This window comes from Cervus elaphus, chromosome 17 (genome assembly GCF_910594005.1).
Source record: "Cervus elaphus chromosome 17, mCerEla1.1, whole genome shotgun sequence".
NCBI lineage: Eukaryota > Metazoa > Chordata > Mammalia > Artiodactyla > Cervidae > Cervus > Cervus elaphus.
Window position 1 is genome coordinate 51,716,067 of NC_057831.1, and position 13,090 is coordinate 51,729,156.

The 13,090-nt window shown below is 35.7% G+C and overlaps 1 non-coding gene across 1 annotated transcript; it reads left to right on the forward strand.

Moving 5' to 3' along the window:
* Positions 1–641: 641 nt before the first annotated feature.
* LOC122673675 lies at positions 642–748 on the forward strand. Its single transcript, XR_006334785.1, has one exon. It is a non-coding gene; the product is annotated as a U6 spliceosomal RNA (small nuclear RNA).
* The last annotated feature ends 12,342 nt before the right edge of the window (positions 749–13,090 follow it).

Consider the following 13,090-nt stretch of genomic DNA (forward strand, 5'->3'; position numbering starts at 1 on the left):
TAGTCTTTTGTCTTAAGGACATAAAAGGATCAACCAAGCAGAGGAGTGATTAACACTGAGTTTCTTTCTGTGTATTTACCTAGAGGCAAAATCAATGAGCATCCCTAGTTAATAATAAAAAGTGATAAATGAATAAGTAATCACATACTGTCTTGAAGGAAGTTATGTCTCAGCCTTGAGGTAGCTGTCAGTCAATCATTGACAGACTGATTTCTGCACATAAATATTATTATGCATATCTTTAATGATAAACATATAATGGAACTTCTTTCATTTATTAGGTTGGTGCAAACACAATTGCAGTTTTGGACCATGAATTTTATTAATACTTCCAAATGAAAAAATAACTGACTTTTTGTCGCAATGTTACCCGTGTTAAAAAAGGTCCTAAAGAAGGGCAAGGAAGCCACAGTGTACTGAATTTGTGAAGCAAAATAAGCCTAAAATGTTACCCTAAAAGTCTCATTATGTCAATAATGTGAAGAAATGAACTCTACTTCCAAAAAGTGCTTTTGTTTCTCTGGTATGTGACTGATTTTTAACCTGACATGTTTACTATTATCAGAAGCACATGTAATTCATCTCCACAGGTAAGCATCACGCACGTTATGGAAGACTGGAAAAGGTAAAAGCACACGACAGTGCTCGCTTCGGCAGCACATATACTAAAATTGGAACGATACAGAGAAGATTAGCATGGCCCCTGCGCAAGGATGACACGCAAATTCGTGAAGCGTTCCATATTTTTTTTTTCTGACCACAGTGCAGTAAGATTAGATCTCAATTACAGGAAAAAAATTGTTAAAAATTCAAACATATGGAGGCTAAATAACGTGCTTATGAATAACCAACAAATCATAGAAGAAATCAAAAAAGAAATCAAAATATGTATAGAAATGAATGAAAATGAAAACACAACAACCCAAAACCTATGGGACACTGTAAAAGCAGTGCTAAGGGGAAGGTTCATAGCATTACAGGCTTACATCAAGAAACAAGAAAAAAGCCAAATAAATAACCTAACTCTACACCTAAAGCAATTAGAGAAGGAAGAAATGAAGAACCCCAGGGTTAGCAGAAGGAAAGAAATCTTAAAAATTAGGGCAGAAATAAATGCAAAAGAAACTAAAGAGACCATAGCAAAAATCAACAAAGCTAAAAGCTGGTTTTTTGAAAAAATAAACAAAATTGACAAACCGTTAGCAAGACTCATTAAGAAACAAAGAGAGAAGAACCAAATTAACAAAATTAGAAATGAAAATGGAGAGATCACAACAGACAACACTGAAATACAAAGGATCATAAGAGACTACTACCAGCAGCTCTATGCCAATAAAATGGACAACTTGGATGAAATGGACAAATTCTTAGAAAAGTATAACTTTCCAAAACTGAACCAGGATGAAATAGAAGATCTTAACAGACCCATCACAAGCAAGGAAATCGAAACTGTAATCAAAAATCTTCCAGCAAACAAAAGCCCAGGACCAGATGGCTTCACAGCTGAATTCTACCAAAAATTTAGAGAAGAGCTAACACCTATCTTACTCAAACTCTTCCAGAAAATTTCAGATGAAGGTAAGCTTCCAAACTCATTCTATGAGGCCACCATCACCCTAATCCCAAAACCAGACAAAGATGCCACAAAAAAAGAAAACTACAGGCCAATATCACTGATGAACATAGATGCAAAAATCCTTAACAAAATTCTAGCAAACAGAATCCAACAACATATTAAAAAAATCATACACCATGACCAAGTGGGCTTTATCCCAGGAATGCAAGGATTCTTTAATATTCGCAAATCAGTCAATGTAATACACCACATTAACAAATTGAAAGATAAAAACCATATGATTATCTCAATAGATGCAGAGAAAGCCTTTGACAAAATTCAACACTCATTTATGATTAAAACTCTCCAGAAAGCAGGAATTGAAGGAACATACCTCAACATAATAAAAGCTATATATGACAAACCCACAGCAAGCATCACCCTCAATGGTGAAAAATTGAAAGCATTTCCCCTGAAATCAGGAACAAGACAAGGGTGCCCACTCTCACCACTACTATTCAACATAGTGTTGGAAGTTTTGGCCACAGCAATCAGAGCAGAAAAAGAAGTAAAAGGAATCCAGATAGGAAAAGAAGAAGTGAAACTCTCGCTGTTTGCAGATGACATGATCCTCTACATAGAAAACCCCAAAGACTCTTCCAGAAAATTACTAGAGCTAATCAATGAATATAGTAAAGTTGCAGGATATAAAATTAACACACAGAAATCCCTTGCATTCCTATATACTAACAATGAAAAAACAGAAAGAGAAAATAAGGAAACAATACCATTCACCATTGCAACAAAAAGAATAAAATACTTAGGAGTATATCTCCCTAAAGAAACAAAAGACCTATACATAGAAAATTATAAAACACTGATGAAAGAAATCAAAGAGGACACAAACAGATGGAGAAACATACCGTGTTCATGGATTAGAAGAACCAATATTGTCAAAATGGCTATTCTACCCAAAGCAATCTATAGATTCAATGCAATCCCTATCAAGCTACCAACGGTATTTTTCACAGAACTAGAACAAATAATTTCACAATTTGTATGGAAATACGAAAAACCTCGAATAGCCAAAGTAATCTTGAGAAAGAAGAATGGAACTGGAGGAATCAACCTGCCTGACTTCAGACTATACTACAAAGCCACAGTCATCAAGACAGTATGGTACTGGCACAAAGACAGAAATATAGATCAATGGAACAGAATAGAAAGCCCAGAGATAAATCTACGAATCTATGGACACCTTATCTTTGACAAAGGAGGCAAGGATATACAATGGAAAAAAGACAACCTCTTTAACAAGTGGTGCTGGGAAAACTGGTCAACCACTTGTAAAAGAATGAAACTAGAATACTTTCTAACACCATACACAAAAATAAACTCAAAATGGATTAAAGATCTAAATGTAAGACCAGAAACTATAAAACTCCTAGAGGAGAACATAGGCAAAACACTCTCCGACATAAATCACAGCAAGATCCTCTATGACCCACCTCCCAGAATATTGGAAATAAAAGCAAAATAAACAAATGGGACCTAATGAAACTTAAAAGCTTTTGCACTACAAAGGAAACTATAAGTAAGGTGAAAAGACAGCCCTCAGATTGGGAGCAAATAATAGCAAATGAAGAAACAGACAAAGGATTAATCTCAAAAATATACAAGCAACTCCTGCAGCTCAATTCCAGAAAAATAAATGACCCAATCAAAAAATGGGCCAAAGAACTAAACAGACATTTCTCCAAAGAAGACATACAGATGGCTAACAAACACATGAAAAGATGCTCAACATCACTCATTATCAGAGAAATGCAAATCAGAACCGCAATGAGGTACCATTACACACCAGTCAGGATGGCTGCTATCCAAAAGTCTACAAGCAATAAATGCTGGAGAGGGTGTGGAGAAAAGGGAACCCTCTTACACTGTTGGTGGGAATGCAAACTAGTACAGCCACTATGGAGAACAGTGTGGAGATTTCTTAAAAAACTGGAAATAGAACTGCCATATGACCCAGCAATCCCACTTCTGGGCATACACACTGAGGAAACCAGATCTGAAAGAGACACATGCACCCCTATGTTCATTGCAGCACTGTTTATAATAGCCAGGACATGGAAGCAACCTAGATGCCCATCAGCAGATGAATGGATAAGGAAGCTGTGGTACATATACACCATGGAATATTACTCAGCCATTAAAAAGAATTCATTTGAATCAGTTCTAATGAGATGGATGAAACTGGAGCCCCTTATACAGAGTGAAGTAAGCCAGAAAGATAAAGAACATTACAGCATACTAACACATATATATGGAATTTAGAAAGATGGTAATGATAACCCTATATGCAAAACAGAAAAAGAGACACAGAAGTACAGAACAGACTTTTGAACTCTGTGGGAGAAGGTGAGGGTGGGATGTTTCGAAAGAACAGCATGTATATTATCTATGGTGAAACAGATCACCAGCCCAGGTGGGATGCATGAGACAAGTGCTTGGGCCTGGTGCACTGGGAAGACCCAGAGAAATCGGGTGGAGAGGGAGGTGGGAGGGGGGATCGGGATGGGGAATACGTGTAAATCTATGGCTGATTCATATCAATGTATGACAAAACCCACTGAAATGTTGTAAAGTAATTAGCCTCCAACTAATAAAAAATAAAAAAAAATAAAAAAATAAAAGCACACGACAATAGTTAAATAGAGTTCCTTTTGTCTTACCCACATGTTTCCATTATAAATTAGCACACAGATGTTTTGTGTGTTACCTTAGTGAACAGTAACCCATGCTATAGATGGAACAAATTTTCTACATATTATGTGTTAAAGACATATCATGTCTTTAAAATCAGATAGATTGCTGATCATGATTCAGAATGCAATAGAATACTTTGAAATATTGATTTAGTTAATGATTCTGACCTGAAATACATTATCTGAAGTTATTCTGACCTGAAATACATATTATGAAAACACTTGTAAAAACCTAATGTTGCATGAACTTGGGATATTATTTTACTGTGACATTAAGTCATGTCTCATTTTTCTAGGTCCAAATCATTAGAGAATTCTATTGATATACCTTAGGCCAGATTATTCTAGAATGCTTAAATTGTGTAGAATTCTTAGACTTTGTTGTGGCAAAATTTAATGGATATAGAAGATATAGCAAAAATAATTAGCCATGTTCCACTTTAGGAAATTCACTCCCTGGTGGCTTATGGCAAGTTATGATGTTGGAAACTAATTGGGGTTGAAATAAAGTCTTTGGTATCTTCAAATTTCTTACAGCCTTTTTAGTCATGGGTATGGTTAATATTCAAATCATATATAAATTGCAATTAGATGTTATAATAAAATTTATTGAATATAAACTGGGAAAGCAAATATTGAAGTCTTTTATGGGTTCCAAAAGAAAATCCACAGATATAAAAAAAAAAAAAAAAAAAAAGGAAGAAGAAGTGGAGTCACAGAAAAACTGGGTATGGCATTTTGAATGTCGGATCATTTTCCATCCAAGGAAAGATATCCTCTTGGGATTTGGGAGTTTGTGTATGCAGTAGCTTACTGATATGGGAAATAAAGATTTATGACTCAGAGTTTAGGCCTTATATATCCATTTCTTCCATGGAAATATATGGCATATGAGCCAAGAAAAGAAGAAAACAGGTGATAAATATATCAGGGGATCCCCAGAATGTACAGTCAGAGCAAAGTCAAGCTATAAAGTTTTCTGAATTTGAGACAAAAAGGGGTAATAAGAAAATGAGTATAAAAGGAAGCCAAGAAAAGAGAGAAGTTTTACAAACCTCAGTATGGAATAAAATGTATGTGCATAGCGAGGAATCCATGGTGTTAAATACGACAGTTAGAAGTAGGTTGGCCACAGAGAACAAGTCGTTTTTGACAATGAAGCAACTGGGATTTAAATAGACAGGTGAAATTAGAGATATTTTGACTATGTAAGAACTGATTACAGGACTTCCCTGGTGGGTCAGTGGCTAAGACTCCACATTCCCAATGCAAGGGGCCGGGGTTTGATCCCTTGTCAAGGAACTAGATCCTACACACTGCAACCAAGAGCTTGCATGCCACAACTAGAAGAACCAATGTGCTGCAACTAAGACCTGGCCCAGTCAAATAAATAAAATAAAATAAATATTTAAAAAGGGAGTTATTATGAAGGATAATGATGGAAATAGTGTAGCTTCTTCTTTCAAGAGTCACAGTGAAGAAGAACAGAAGAAGGAAGGGTATATTCAAAGAGAAGGCAGATTATCATTCTGTTTTTAGCACAAGAGACTTTTGAAAGTGTCTGCAGACAGAAGAAAGCAAGAGAGAAAATTTAAGGATATAGTAAAAATTAACTGATCAATAATATGAAGTCTAGTAAGAGGTAAAAAGAGAAGCAATCTGGTTTATAGGTATATTTATGGGAAAGTAGACAGGATCTGAGGAGGAAAAAAAACCAACATTTATTCAGCACTTATTTTGCCAGGTTTGGATCTTTAAGTCCAATTTTCTATAGGAAAATGTTTTCCTCATCATTCTTTAAGGTCAAAGAATATTATTGCTAAATGTTTTTAAAATAAATACTTGATTAAGAAACAATTGGTTTCAAGAAGAAAGCTGCTCACACTCAAAAATTTCCATTAACATCTTATTCCAATCCACTACCCACTCATTTTCATCAATCAGCAAATATTTATCAAACTCCTGTTACGTGTCAGACACAATTCCTGGTGCGTGCGTGCTAAGTCGCTTCAGCTGTGTCTGACTCTTTGTGACCCTACAGACTGTAGACCACCGAGCCACTCTGTCCATGGGATTCTCCAGGCAGGGATACTGGAATAGGTTGCCATTTCCTTCTCCAGGGGATCTTCTGTACCCAGGGATTGAACCTATGTCTCTTACGTCTCCTGCATTGATAGGCAGGTTCTTTACCACTAGTGCCACCTAGGAAGCCCATACTCTAGATATGTCAGATAAATAACACTTATTTGAAAGAAAAAGGAAACATAATAGTCTGACTTTGAGAACGTTGTGAGGAGGATAAGATATATAACATGGATGGCAGTAGCTATAGAGCTGTGTGAGTTAGTAGTCTGAAAGCATTTTCTCTAAGAAGATGCTTGATTTGAGACCCGAACATAAGAAATTAAACCATTTAATTTTGCAGACAGAGTATTCCTAGAAGAGTGAGCCATCAAGTGTGAATTACCAGAAAAGAAATAAGAAATACCTGGACTATTCAAGAAACGAACAAAGGTCACAGTTGCTGTGAAACATACAATCATAGGGTTAGTTTAGAAGGAGATGCATTTGGATGGTAGACTGGGACCAGAATGTGTTGAATATCAGCAGTGGGGACTGGTCAGATTAGAGATGCATTTTCAAATTAGAGAGGATACAAAGGATATAGAGGAATCAAAGATGATGTCAGGACTTAGTTATTAAACTGAATAGACATTATGTTTAATGAGTTGGAGAAGACATGGGTAGACTGTATTTTGGTGGAAGCTTTTTAAAAGGAAATTTATAGTACCTTTGAAGATATCTATTAGTGATAAACATAAAAATAATACGGAGGCAGAAATTTGGTGATTACTGAAGAAGTGAATGCCAGCAAAGAAAACTGAAGGAGGATAATGACACGGGGGTGGGGGGGAATTAAGCTATGGATTGACAGTATCACAAAAGACAAAGAAAACAGTGTTTCTGAAGGGAAGAATGGGAGCAGGTTTTTAGGGTGCTGTGTGGTACTACATGGAGAAGGAATTGGCAACCCACTCCAGTATTCTTGCCTAGAGAATCCCGTGGACAGAGGAGCCTGGTGGGCTGCTGTCCATTGGGTTGCACAGAGTTGGACATGACTGAAGTGACTGAGCATGCATGCATTGGATAAGGAAATGGCACCCCACTCCAGTGTTCTTGCCTGGAGAATCCCAGGGACGGGGGAGCCTGGTGGGCTGCCGTCTATGGGGTCGCACAGAGTCGGACACGACTGAAGTGACTTAGCAGCGGCAGCAGTGGTACTACAATGGTTGTTATTGTATACATTTGCCCAAACTCATAGATTGCACAACACCAAGAGTGTACTGTAATATAAACTATGGGGTGATAATGGCGCATCAACGTAGGTTCAGTAATTGTAACAGACCTACTATTTTGGAGGAGGATGTTGATAATCAGGTAGGCTACGCATGCATGAGAGCAGAGGGTTGCAGGAAATCTCTGTACCTGAGGCTTAACATTGTCATGCACCTAAATTGACTAAAAATATAGGCTACTTGAAAAAAAAAAAAAATGAACACAAGGTATTGGCTATCAGCTTAAGCATGAGGACGGCCATCAGCAACCTGTCTCAGTGAAACTGTGTGGAAGAGAGTCCTCCTGGAGTTGGCTTAGCATGGAAAAATGGGGGCTATAACCATATTTCCCAGAAACATCACTGTGAAATGGATATAGTTTGGCAGTTTCCAAGCACTTAACTGATTATGTTTGAAGTCTTTTGGAATATATATGTACATATTTCGTTTGACTCTGACACGGAATAGAGGCTTTCTGTAAAATAGAAGTGAGCTTTTGAGTTGGTTTTAAATGTTAATAACAGCAAGCATTTACAGAGCACTTAACCTGTGCCAGATACTACTTGAAATGGATAGGTCCTTGCATCAGTATGATGTGTATTTTTTTTTTTTACCGTTTTGCTAAGGAGGAAACTGAAATGTAGAAATTAGAATTTCCCAAGTTTATTCGGCAGATCTACAAGTAGAAATGATTTAGACTATGAAACAAGCACACAAATATGAAATGATGGTAGAAAGTGTCTACTGCATTCAAGGTGTTGAGTAAAGTTAGTGAGTGGGTGCTGTGAAGTGCTACACCCATTGCTGAGCGTCATGAGACTAAAGAACTCTTCTCAAAGTTTCTGTTAAGGAAGTAAATTGAGGATGCCAGAGCCAAGTCAGAAGAAATTCTAGAATGATCAGTACAAGATGGATGCACTCATACTGCAACAAGAATAGAATACAGAGATAAAAAAAGGATGGAGTTAAAAATGCAGGAATTGAGATCTGTGTGTCAATTAAAGTTTATAAATGGATACTTTTGAGGTGGCTGTTTTTTTTTTTTTTTTTCAGTGTTCCTAGTGAACATTTACCCAAGTAAGCCAAGTTTTTTAAACGGTGAGTGACCAAAATAGATTGGAATGAAAATATGAAAGAGATATATGAGTGATGTAAGAAAGATACAAAGGGTTATGGAGCTTAAAAACAGTGAGGTGGTGCATGAAGGATGAGAAAAGTTTTCAGAGAAAAATGGCCAGTAAAGATGGATCTTAAAAAATGGATGAGGACTTAGTTACTAGTGATTAGAAGGAAGTGTATTCTAAATAGAGAAAGCAGCCTTGGTACTTCATCAAACCATTCATTCATCCATCCATTCATTCATGCAGCATGTATTTATTGACCAATTATGTGCACAACACTTTTAAAGTATTGTAAACTAGAGCATGAAAGAATAATTACAATACCATCATAATTTACTGCTATTACATGAAAGTCAACTATTTTCAGTAGTTATCCAAATGGTTATTTCAGACTTAAAAACATCTTAGAAAACTGGGAACAATAAAATACATAGTGTGTTTTACACTGAATAACACAGAACATCATATATATATAGCATGTGTATTAGAAATGAATTATTCTATAAACATAGCCAGTATAACAAACATTTGTATACATTTTACTATACCTTTAATACATTCAGTTCTCTGAAAAACATTTTTGTCTTACCTGCCCTATGCCTCTTTGTTTATAAATACAATTAAATATGTAGCATAATTTAAAATTGCATGGTTTAACAAAATACCTATCTACATAATAATTATTTTATATAAATGCATGCCTTATTATGAAACTCTAGACATTGTCTACTTACTATAAACTCCACACGATATTTGAAATTGATTAATTTCAGCTGAAGTTTAGGAGCAAGTTTACTCAATTATTTTTGTTGTACTCAGTGTTTAATGATTCTAATTTTTTAAAAATTATATTGCTTAATAATCCACAAACAAGCTTTACATCACATTATAGATTTATTTACTTTTTGTTTCCATTTTACTTAACAAGGTGTTTTAGCCATTTATTCTATTTAATCATGTCTTTGATTACTGGTGCTTTATCATCCTATACTTAGACATAGACATTACACATTTTAATTTTTCTTCATTGATAAAAGGATTATCCAGTTCCAGTTTAGTCACTCAGTCGTGTCCAACTCTTTTAGACCCCATCAACTGCAGTATACCAGGCCTTCGTGTCCATCACCAACTCCCGGAGCCCACCCAAACTCATGTCCATTGATTCAGTGATGCCATCCAGCCATCTCATCCTCTGTTGTCCCCTTCTCCTCCTGCCCTCAATCTTTCCCAGCATCAGGGTCTTTTTAAATGAGTCAGCTCTTCACATCAGGTGGCCAAAGTATAGGAGTTTCAGCTTGAGCATCAGTCCTTCCAATGAACACCCAGGACTGATCTCCTTTAGGATGGACTCCTTTTGGATCTCCTTGCAGTACAAGGGACTCTCAAGAGTTTTCTTCAACACCACAGTTCAAAAGCATCAATTCTTCAGCGCTCAGCTTTCTTTATAGTCCAACTCTCACATCCATACATGACTACTGGAAAAACCATAGCCTTGACTAGATGGACCTTTGTTGGCAAAGTAATGTCTCTGCTTTTTAATCTGCTGTCTGGGTTGGTCATAGCTTTTCTTTCAAGGAGCAAGTGTCTTTTAATTTCATGGTTGTAATTACCATCTGCAGTGATTTTGGAGCCCCCCCCCCCCAAAAAAAAAAAGTATTATAACCTTCACTAATAAACAGATTTAATTTGTAACTAACTAGAATCATTTTAAGGCTTCCCTTTTGGCTCAACTGGTAAAGAATCCACCTGCAATGTGGGAGACCTGGGTTTGATCCCTGGATTGGGAAGATCCCCTGGAGAAGGGAAAGGCTACCCACTCTAGTATTCTGGCCTGGAGAATTTCATGGACTGTATAGTCCGTGGGATCGCAAAGAGTCAGATATGACTAAGTGACTTTCACTCACTCAAAATCATTTAATCCTTTCTGCTTTCAGGTAAAATATCAAGATTTATGTTTAACTACTTGAAATTGATTTTGTGTCTATCTCAATGTATCTTTTTTCATGAAAGTAGTTTCTTTCAAGAAATAAATCATAAAATTGTCTCCACACCCTTTCATTGTTCTCACTTAGGGCAACTTAACTTCCAGTTGTTGAAATCTCACCACTATTTGTTGATTCAAAGTTTTCAAAACCATTGAATTTGTATTTTCATCTAGTCACTTAATTCTAGCAACTTGACATCAGTCAGACAATCAGGTCCTTATTTATACCAGGTCCACATGGTCTTCATGTTATTCTCATAAGCATGGATTGTTTTTGCTTAATCCATAGGTTATGTCTGACTCTTTATGACCGCATGGACTATAGTCCACCAGGCTCCATTGTCCATGGGATTTCCCAGGCAAGAATACTGGAGTGGGTTGTCATTTCCTTCTCCAGGGATCTTTCTGATCCAGGGATCAAATCCATGTCTGCTGCATTGGCAGGCAGATTCCTTACCACTGAGACATCAGGGAAGCCCATATGTGTAGATATTTGACATGAAATTCCGATTATGACCTAGTTCTTTCAGTAGAAGATCTTCTTTCTTATCATCAGATCTGCGATATTCTCAGATTCTAGTCCTCCACCTCATCTGGGACACTGTGCCTGTGCCATGTTTTTATCTTCTCTTTCCACAATATATAAAATAGGAATTATAGTGGTGCATCCTTTATTGCAAAGAACATTTACAAATAACTTAGAAATATATTCATATCTTGTGAGTGTTCATGCAGTGTTGTGCCACATGGGGTATTCATACCATGAGCATCACTCTAGAGGTACAGCTTCAGACTAGGGATGATTTGATTCTTGAAAGAAAAGAACTGAACTGGGTGAGATTTACACAAATATTACTAAAAATTGAAAAAAAATGTGCAAATCGTGTAAATCATTGCTTCTTACTTTTCAGAAAAACTGAGGTCACTTGTCAAACCAACATTCTCTGGGGAGGTTATGTTGCTTGTATCTGAAGTATGTTTTTATAATTTTTGACATAATTTTTATTTAATTATGTTGGACAGCACTTAGCAATTAAAGACAGCATATTTTGACCATGAATTCTTAAGGCAGTTCTATAAAGTGACACTTGTGTTCACTTTTGTGGAAACGAAGGATTTGTCTTGATTGCTGATTTGCCTTTTATACCATTTGATGTTTTATAACTGTGACATATCTGTGAGTACAAGAAAAAATGTGCTGAAGTGGAGAAATATGCAAGAACAGGGTTTGTTTTTTGACTTTGTTCTCTAGCTGAGGCAAAGTTAAAAAAAAAAAAAGACTGAAGTTTTATATGATAAACTCATACCTCTCAAATGTACTTATTACAAAAAAATGTTAATTTTCTATTGCTGAAATATATCCTAATAAGTTTTATTTAGGATGAATGAACCGATAACATTTAAAAATTATTTGAAAAATAAAGGTTAAGCAAAGGACATTCTTCATAACTAAATGAATAAAATAAAATATTTTGCTTGCTTTTCAGTAAGCTTCAAATTTTGGAATAATTTTTAATTTATAGAAAAATTGACAGGTTAATAGAGTTCCCATATACCTTCACATTGTCCCCTCTATTATGAACATCTTATAAAATATGGTACATTTGTCACAATTAATGAACAAATACAAATACACTATTATTAAAGTATCTAATTTACTCAGATTAACTTAGTTTATATTTAATGTCTCTGTTCTCTTCCAGGATCTGACCCAAAGTACATCACTTTTAGTACTAACATCTCCTTAGGCTCCTCTTGGCAGTGACAATTTCTTAGACTTCCTTGTTTCCTTATTTTTGACTAAGAATTCTCAAAATAATAGGCATGTAAATGATGAATTCCAGGGTCTTTATATGTTGGAGCTAAAACTGGAGTTTGAAATTATATTTTCAACTTTTCACTGGTTAATGTCATTCCTCTCTATATGCTTGAAAAGAGAGATTATGGTTTGCCACATTGCCTTGGCAGTAATTTTTAATTAAATATTTGATGAGCAGGAATTAAAATTTCCTGAGGAACTTCAAAACATCTAACAGCAGGTAAATTTGTTTTTAATTTTGTTTTTTTTTAATTTTTAAAACTGTTTTTAAAATGAGGTTAAGACAACTGTGATACTTACCATATGCTTGTGTAGGAACATGTTTCGTGCATCTGTTATTTTACTGATTGATTAGGAATACATTATGAGAATCATGAATTTGAAACCTTTGTAGTTGCTGGCATCTATTACAAACTTAGTCCTAAAGAAATGGTAATTAGCCACCAACAGTGAAGTCAGTTTTGGAAAAAATAAATATCAACTTCCTGAAGTAGAATATAAAACCCTA